Source organism: Megascapheus bottae, chromosome 4 (assembly GCF_031878675.1).
Source record: "Megascapheus bottae isolate mThoBot1 chromosome 4, mThoBot2.hap1, whole genome shotgun sequence".
NCBI lineage: Eukaryota > Metazoa > Chordata > Mammalia > Rodentia > Geomyidae > Megascapheus > Megascapheus bottae.
This window is the reverse complement of record NC_143512.1, coordinates 25006949-25015879: the sequence shown is the minus strand read 5'-3', so window position 1 is coordinate 25015879 and position 8931 is coordinate 25006949.

Genomic DNA, 8931 nt, shown 5'->3' with positions numbered 1-8931 from the left:
CTGTCTCCATGAGTGACTTGCAATATTCTGCAACATTTCTGGGCAATAAAATCTCTCTTTAGGATTCTGGATCTATTGTTTCCTTTACTGAAAACTTAGTAGGTGATTTTAGTTCAGTGAACTGTGAAGACAGTAAATATGGACTATAGACATAGACCAAGATACCATAAGAAGTTTCACTCCCATTAAATCACTTGTTTAGTGATTGAGTGACTCGGGGTAGTGGCTGGGGTGGGAGAGGAGGCTTTGGCTATGTTCAATTTTGACTTTTAGGCAATTTAGATTGAGTTATTTTTCTGGTCCTAGGGCTTGACCTCAGGGTGTTGTCTCTGAGTCTCTTTGTGATCAAGGCTAGTATTCTACCACTTGAGCCATAGCATCACTTCCAGCTTTCTCAGAGTAGTTTACTGAAAATAAAAAATTTCACAAATTTCACTGCCTTGCTTGGTTTCAAACCTCAGACCTCAGACTCCTGAGTAGGTAGGATGACAGGCATGAGCCAGAGGAGTTCCAGCTAGAATTTGTTGTTTTAATGAATTATTACATTTTAGAAAATTGATTTAATAACAATCATGAATTAGTCATCTCTGTCTTATCCTTTTTTTCTCTCTGGTCTCTATATTTCTTCCCACATGTAACTAAAAAATAAAATTTAAAAAAGTATAAAACTAGTATTGGCTTTGTGTTTGGGTTCTATTAATAGTATGGCAGCTTCTCAACCAAACTTAGAAAGATGCTTCCTTTCTCAGTTGATTCTAATAATTGGTTTAATCTTCTTTATAATTCTGATTTGTCTTATCTGAAATCAACTTTATGGTAGAGGCTTTTAGGATCTTACTGCTCTGTATCCTAAATGTCGCATGTTATATCCTCTCTTTCTACCCACTTAATATTTTCTTTTCAGGCCACATGCAAAACCAACTGGAACTAGTAAGAGCTAATGCTCTTCAAACAGGGTTTTGAGCACAGCAGATAAATAATTTTCCTTTCCTTTTTGTCTGGTCTTTCATTCTTCAGAACTTTCTTAGTAATTTTACTCTTTGTTTTAAATCTATATGATTTTGTTCCATTTTTCCTTTGACATTGAAATAAATACAATAATTTACAAAGTTAAATGGAAACCATTTATTGTTAGAAAAATGGGTGTGTCAATAGGAATTCAGATCTTGGTAAGAAAACATTTCTTCATGTTCTGTGGTGCTCTCCATTGAGAAAATTCAATAGCAATAAAATGCCACAACAGATGTTAATGTATAGATTTTCCTGCATAGTTGTGTTTTTTTACAATCCAGAGTTTCTTTTTTATTTGTTTTCATCATTTTTAAATTTAAATTTTATTGTAAAGGTGATATACATTGGAGTTGCAGTTATATAAGTAAGGCAATGAATATATTTCTTTTTGAACAGTGCTATCCCTCCTTTACTCTCTCTCACTTTTTCCTTTCCTGACTCCCATCCCCAAAGAGTAGATTCATTTGTATAGTATCTATTGTATATCACTGTTGAAGTAATTGGTTCACAATTGGTCCCTTCATTTCTGTGATTTCTTTTCCCCAAATCAGATAAAATTATCTCAAAGATGAAAGGAACAGAAATTTTACAGAAAAGTAACAACAAGAATTTAAAAAAAGAAAGAAAAAAATAACTACAAATGCTATAATAATTTAAAGAAAATCTCTTATTTCCAATTCTTGGAGGTCATTTAGATCTAGCACACAAACAGGCCTGAGAACCAATGGAATAGGATCAAAGACTCAGAAATGAACCCACAAATCTATAGTAACCTAGACTTTGATAAGGCAGCCAAAAACACAGGATGGAAGAAAAACAGCCTCTTTAACAAATGGTACCAACAGAATAGGCTATATATGTGTAGAAAACTGAAGTTAGATACATATACAGAACACTTCATGAAAATCAGTTCCAAATGGATCAAAGATCTCAGTGTAAGACCAGATACCATGAAAATATTACAAGATGGGGTGGAAGAAACACTAACTCCTTGGCATAGGTTGAAACTTCCTAAATAATGATCCAGAAACACAGCAAGTCAATGGAAGGCTGGATTAATGGAATTGCATCAAACTGAGGAGCTTTGTGGCAAAAGACAGAGCTAGTAAGGCAAATAGAAAGCCCATAGAATGGGAGATCTTCCCTAGCTATACATCAGGCAAGAATCTCATATCTAAAATATACTTAGAGCTAAAAAATTATTATCCCACCCTGAAAAAATCATCAAAGAAACAACAATCTTATTAATAAGCAGGCAAAAGACTTAAAGAGACAATTCTTAGAAGAAATAATGGCCAATAGACACATGAAGAACTGTTTAACATCTGGATATAAAAGAAATGTAAATCCGAAAGAATTGGAAAAAATCATATTAAATGAAGTAATCCAGACCCAAAGGAACATTAGCTCAATGGTTTCCCTCATTTGTAATAATTAATACACATCTACAACTCTCCTAGCAGAGGATTATAATAGCACAAAACCTAGTTACATAAGGTCATATAGGATGAGACTAAATGAAAGGATCTCTAGGATATGGAAACAAGAGCTTTATCTTGTGTGATTATTGTTCCTAATGTGCTATGTAATTTCTCTTCTCTTTTGCTGCCCTTTGGTTAATCTCATTTTGTTACTCTATCTGACTTTGTTACCTGATATATTGTATATATATTTATTTGTTTATTTGAAATAGGAAAGAGGTGACAATAAGATGATTAGGAGGGGGTGAGGGAAGAGAAATGGGACAAAAACATGAGAAGGAGTATCATTGTGTGGGAAGTAATGTACCTACTATCTGGCGAATGTAGCAACCCCTATATATACATTACTCTGACAAAAAATAAAAGTATTTATATATTAAAAAAAGAAATATGACCCAAAACACCATTGATGAACTCCAGGATATGGAAACAAGAGGTTTATCTTTGTGATTGCTGTTCTTAATGTACTATGTGAAATTATTTCTTTTCTCTTCTTTTCCCCTTATAATTTATCTCATGTTGTTGTATCTGAATGTGGTATCTGGTATATTGCATAAATGGAAGGTAAGGGAAAATCAAGAGGAGTGCGAGGGGTGGGGGAAGTGAAAGTGGGAGAAAAACATGGGAGGAGGTAACAATATTTAAGAAGTAAGGTACTCACTACCTGATGAATTCAACTGTAAGCCCTCTGTATATCATCACAACAATAAAAAATTGATATTTCACATCACCCCAGTTAGAATGGTCTTTATTAAGAAAATTAATAAAAACAGATGCTGGTGGGGTGTGGCCAAAAGGGAACAATAGTAAAATGTTGGCAGGAAAGTAAACTGGTTCAACCACTCCGGAAAGGAGGTTCCTCAAAGACTAAACATAGAAATCTCCTATAACCCAGCAATCCCACTCCTGGACATTCACATAAATGACCACCAACCAGCCCATACTAATGCCTCTAGCACAACCATGTTCATTGCAACATTATTTACCATAAGAAAGTTATGGAATCAACCCAGATGCCCCTCAGTAGTTGAATGCATCAAGAAAATGTGGTATATGTACACAATGGTATATATGCTTCCATCCATCAGAAAGAATGACATTGCCTCATGTATAAGGAAATGGAAAGACTTGGAAAAATTATGTTAAGTAAGCCAGACCCAAAGCCACATATGCCTATAAATCTATAAGTTCATTCAATGGATAGTAAAAGACAATTAATTACATGTACTTGGACATGATTAATTAGTTTCTCTGAGATGAGAATAATTCCATGTTAGATGAAATAACATAAATGAAAAACTCAAGATGTCCCTGAAAGTAATGAAACTTTAAATGTTAATACAGTCCTGACTTGTAAAAGTTGAACATTGATAAGAGTCAATCTGCATCACAACACCTAGGTTTCACTCCTTATCATGTTCACAAGCTCTAGCCACATCTAGACACTTTGGTCTCCTAAATGCCACCAACCTGGCCTAACTAGCAGCCCCATTCACATGTATACCATATACACTTGATTTACAAAGTATGTTTTTGTAAATACTTATTTGACTCTCTTTTATATTAAATCAGACCAGAAAGGCAGGTCTCTGATTATCAAAGCTCCTCCTCTTCCCACTTGCAATTATCAGGCAGAATGCAATAAATACTCTAGTCTAGTAATGACATCTCAGGAACAGCAAGGATGATGTAGAGTAGAGACTCTTCCTACAGGGTGTCCAAAATTCTTTGTCTACTTAGTCAAGTGGTGTTCAGGGTACAAAACTTAGGCAGAACTCTTTCAAGGTTCCTCAGCTATGTGGCAATTGGCTGTACAGATAAGACTCCATCTACCCTGGCAGCTTTCCTCAGCCCAGAGGTTGACTTCTGTTCCTTCTTGTTGCCTGTCTTTAAGTAACATATGTGCCTTGCTTGACTTCCTATGTGAGTGTTCTCTTAACAGACCAGACTTAACCAGGGCAAGTGCTCCCTCATTCTGTTTGCTGCCATTTTTTTGTGTGACATTTAAAAGATTTAGAAACCACCTAGGACATAAAGAGGTGGGATCCTTCCCCTATCTGCTAAATGCATTGCAGGTCAATTTGGAAGTAGACTATCCTGTGGAGAGTTAGCATGTTCTCTAGATGGGCCAGGGTTTCCCTCATAGTGGCAGGTACTCTGTCCATGCTTAAGGCACATACTTCTCTACATGCTGGTTACACTCTAAACAGTGAACTTGAGCTATGTAACTCATACCATTTCTAAAACATGCTGATTTTTAACATTTATTTATGAACATTAGGAAGGTCTCTCTTATCTCCACCAAGGGCTTCTTACAATCTCCGAGAAGCCTTGGGTATGGAAAACTCTGTGTGTGTTTGTGTGCATGTGTGCATGAATATGAATATGTAATCATGGATGCCATTCCTCACTATGCAGCAACTCAGGTCACACATTGTAAAGGTTGAATGTGTCTGTTCAAGTGATTGTTCCTTCTTTTTTAACTACTCCACACAGACACAGAAACCGTTTTACATATTTCAAGGTCCACACTCTTGTTAATACTAGCTATTTTTCTAGACAAATGCAATGCTCTCTTTAAGTATATGTTGTCAGTAGTCCTATGTGCCCTTTTAATGCTTTCCAATTTTGGCTGCCTTTCCTTATTTGAAATTTTTAACCCCTTGATTTCAAAACATTCTTATAAGTATACAAAAGTAGATTTTTTTGGTCAAAATTAATCTTGAATCACTTGTCATGAGCCACACATTGACTAACAAAGAATTAAATGTTTTGCTATTTAAAATGTACAGTAGTCTGATAAATTTGTGGTGGGAATAGAGCTTAGGATAGTATATTGTAATATTAATCATTAACATGCACAAAATAAGCTTGAAATTTCATTAATGATATATATTCAAGCTGCAATTCCAGTGGGAAATACTACATTTTAGTGTATAAAGAATGTCTTCTTCTTGCTAATATTCTGTTGTCAATATCAGAAAGTGGTACTATTTTAGAAATGATAACTGATGCTCAATTAATGGTTGCATTTTTTAGAAGTTTCTAAGTTAATATTTACTGTGTTTTTCCTGTAAAAATGGTTAAATTGTTTTGGGAACCAAAGTAAAGGATTATTATGGTTCAATATTGTTAATGTATTTAATGTACAGGTATTTAGCTTAAGTGCTTCTGTTTTGCATGTATCTTTTTACTGTAAGATCTGCTTTGAAGATATGAATGGTACTTCTTGTCCTATCTTGCTACAACACAAATAATTCTGTTTAATTCAAGTTTTTTTAAATCTTTTGTTCTTGGGCAAGGTAAATAAATTGAGTTTCACGTTTAGTTTATTCTGTCAGAGTGTCTGAAGCAGGAGGTTAAAGTTGCTGCCTGACAAGCAAAAGCCAACATCTGTTGAGTTGATTTATTATTTATGTATTAGATTTTATGACACCTTTCCTCTGAAGAGCTGAGAGTGTTCTACATATAATTCTTACACTTTTCAAATGCATTTCATAAGAAACACCTATAAACATCTCAACATGAAAAGTGACAGAGAAGAAATCAAATGAGGAAAACAGGAAAGAAGAGGACCCCAGGGCAAACAATAACAGCCTTGAAAAGGAGATGTGTCTAATAAACAAAGTATGTATTCATTTTGCAAGGCCGCTGGGGCAGCTCTGCAAACCAACTACTAGCACATACCACCTGACTCCTGATGCAGCTCTTCTTTGTAGCTAATTATTCAATACTATCAGCTTCTAATGTTCCAGTGATTAGGAAAATGAAGGCCTGTGAGAGGGTGAGGAGTCATTAAATCTATCCAATAAATAATCTTTATTTCGGTAAATGATAAAATTTCTTAGATGAATCTTTGGTGGGTAGGAAAGTAAATATTCTTAAAGCTTGTAGTATATACTATTTCACATACAATGTTTAATTAAAGAACAAGATACTGGAAAAATCATTTAATTACATAACAATAATTACTTAAATAAGACTAAGCAAACTTTTTGGGAGTTTCTGTGAAGCATATATTACATGCTTTCTATTTCATCTACAGTTAAAGTAATTTCCTTGAAATTTAGATTTCTAATAAAATTTTCATGAAAGTAAAGTCTTCCAAGCTGAAGAGGGCAGGGAAGAGTGGAAGGTTAGAGATAACTTATCAATGAGCACAAAATTAGTGCCAGGTAAGAGAAATAATCTCTGGTTTACTCTGTGATCTTTTACACAAGATGATAATTAGGGTTAACATAATGATAATAATGTAGTGTATAACTACACTACATTACACTACAGTGTATAGCTAGGAGAAAATATTTTGACCATCACCATAAGAAAGAAACAATGAATTAATGTTTAATGTGAAGTATTAATTATTCAAGTTTTGTTATTATACAGTATTATACATGTATATTAAGATATATTAAACCCTATATATACACACATTTATAGGATTATATGTCAACCCTTGATTTAAAATAAAGAAGTATGCTCAGAATATATTGTAATGTTTATATCTGTAATTTTATACAATGTTCAGCTAAATGTGGTTTTCAAATTTATTTTTAAGAGATTAAAAAATGAATTCCTAGCAGTTTTCATTAGTTGGATATGGGTATGTCCTTCGTTTTGCTGAGGGGAGGGGCGGTTTCACTGTGGCATTACCACGCATGCATAAAATGTATCCTAATCAACATCACCCTTCTTTAAAATAGTCACTCTTCTTTATGTCCATCTCCTAAAATAATTTCAACTTTCTATTATCATCCATGCACATAAAGTACTTTGATCATATTCATTTGTCTTTCTTTTCCCAATAATATCTTTTCTTTCCAACTAATCATGTGTTTACTTTCCTGTTATTCATTTATTTTTACTGTGGATTAAATGTACCAGAAGGTCTGCCCTATTATTTCAGATATAAATGTATTGAATTAAAATAAAAATAACCCAAGCCCTTGCTTTTTCATTTAATGTGAAAATGGATAATCAGAATGCAAGTGATCAAATATTATATCTTGGAATTCTATCTTTGTTGGGAGCATAGATGTTTGATTTGATAGCTAGGGCAAAGGAATTTTGGCTTCTCTCAGGAATGCATAATTTGGAATAATGTATATATTAAAAAGGACAAAAATAAATTTTCTTAAGTAGAACCTGGGTGAAACTAAGTACATAAATTTCAATTTCAACAAGACTATATTATTATACATTGAGTTTCGTATCCTTGACACATATAACTCTCTCTGCATTCATGTTACTAATGAAATTTTCAAACAAGATATATGAAGATATTGAGCAAAATGATAAAAGAACAAATGGTGCTATATTTTATAATAAAAGTTTCTACAGTGATTTTGATTTTATTACTCTCAATAACATTTTGCTCATGGGTTCATATGGGCCTCCAAAACACACCAACTATTTAAATGGAAATTAATTGTTGGAATTAGGGAGGGAAGTAACTAAGGAATTAGAAACTAGAATACCAAGCATTTTTCTAAGGACAATGGAATAGAAGAGTTGAGCTTTGCTATTGTAGTCAGTAATAGTATAAAAGCATATACTTTTTACCTTCTAAAGTAGTGACAGCAGAGAGATAAGAGCCCTCAATACTTAATTTTCTATCTTTGTCTTGGATGTGAGCTATGTCTCCATGTAGCACCACTAAAACAATTTGTCCCCAACATAATACATCTCTGCTATATCATTTACATTGAGGTATACACCAAAGTAGTCTGTATAATGAGCAGGTGTGAAGAGTTAAGCATGCGTCTAAAATAGTGTATTCATCTTCTTTTGTGTCTTCTTTAAACTAAACATCTGGAGATGGAAATTTGGAATAATATGTATTGTTTTCAATTATCCTTGATGAAACACTTGCTTTTCAATACTTTTCTTGCTTATAAGAACACATTATTTGAAACAGATGTCTTAATGAAGTATTCTTTAAGAACAATCTGGTTTTTAAATAAGAAAAAGTCCACTCAAAAATTTAATATTGTTCAATACATTTTCTTTTTTGTTTTTGTTGGTTGTGGGAGTTGAACTCTGCGCTTGGGCACTGTCCCTGAGCAGCTCAGCTCAAGGCTACAATCCTAATCCTTGAGCCACTTTTGGTTTTCTAGTGGTTAATTGGAGATAAAAGCCTCATGGACTTCAGTGCCCAGGCTGGATTTGAAGCATGATCCTCAGATCACAGCCTCCTGAGTAGCTAGGATTAGCCCCTATGCCCGGCTTTGTTCAACACATTTTCTTTTCTTTCTTTCTTTCTTTCTTTCTTTCTTTCTTTCTTTCTTTCTTTCTTTCTTTCTTTCTTTCTTTCTTTCTTTCTTTTTTTGCCAGTCACGGGGCTTGAGCTCAGTGCCTGGGAACTGTCATTGGACTTTTTCTCGAGGCTAGAGCTCTACCACTTGAGCCACAGCACCACTTCTGGCTTTTTTTCTATGTA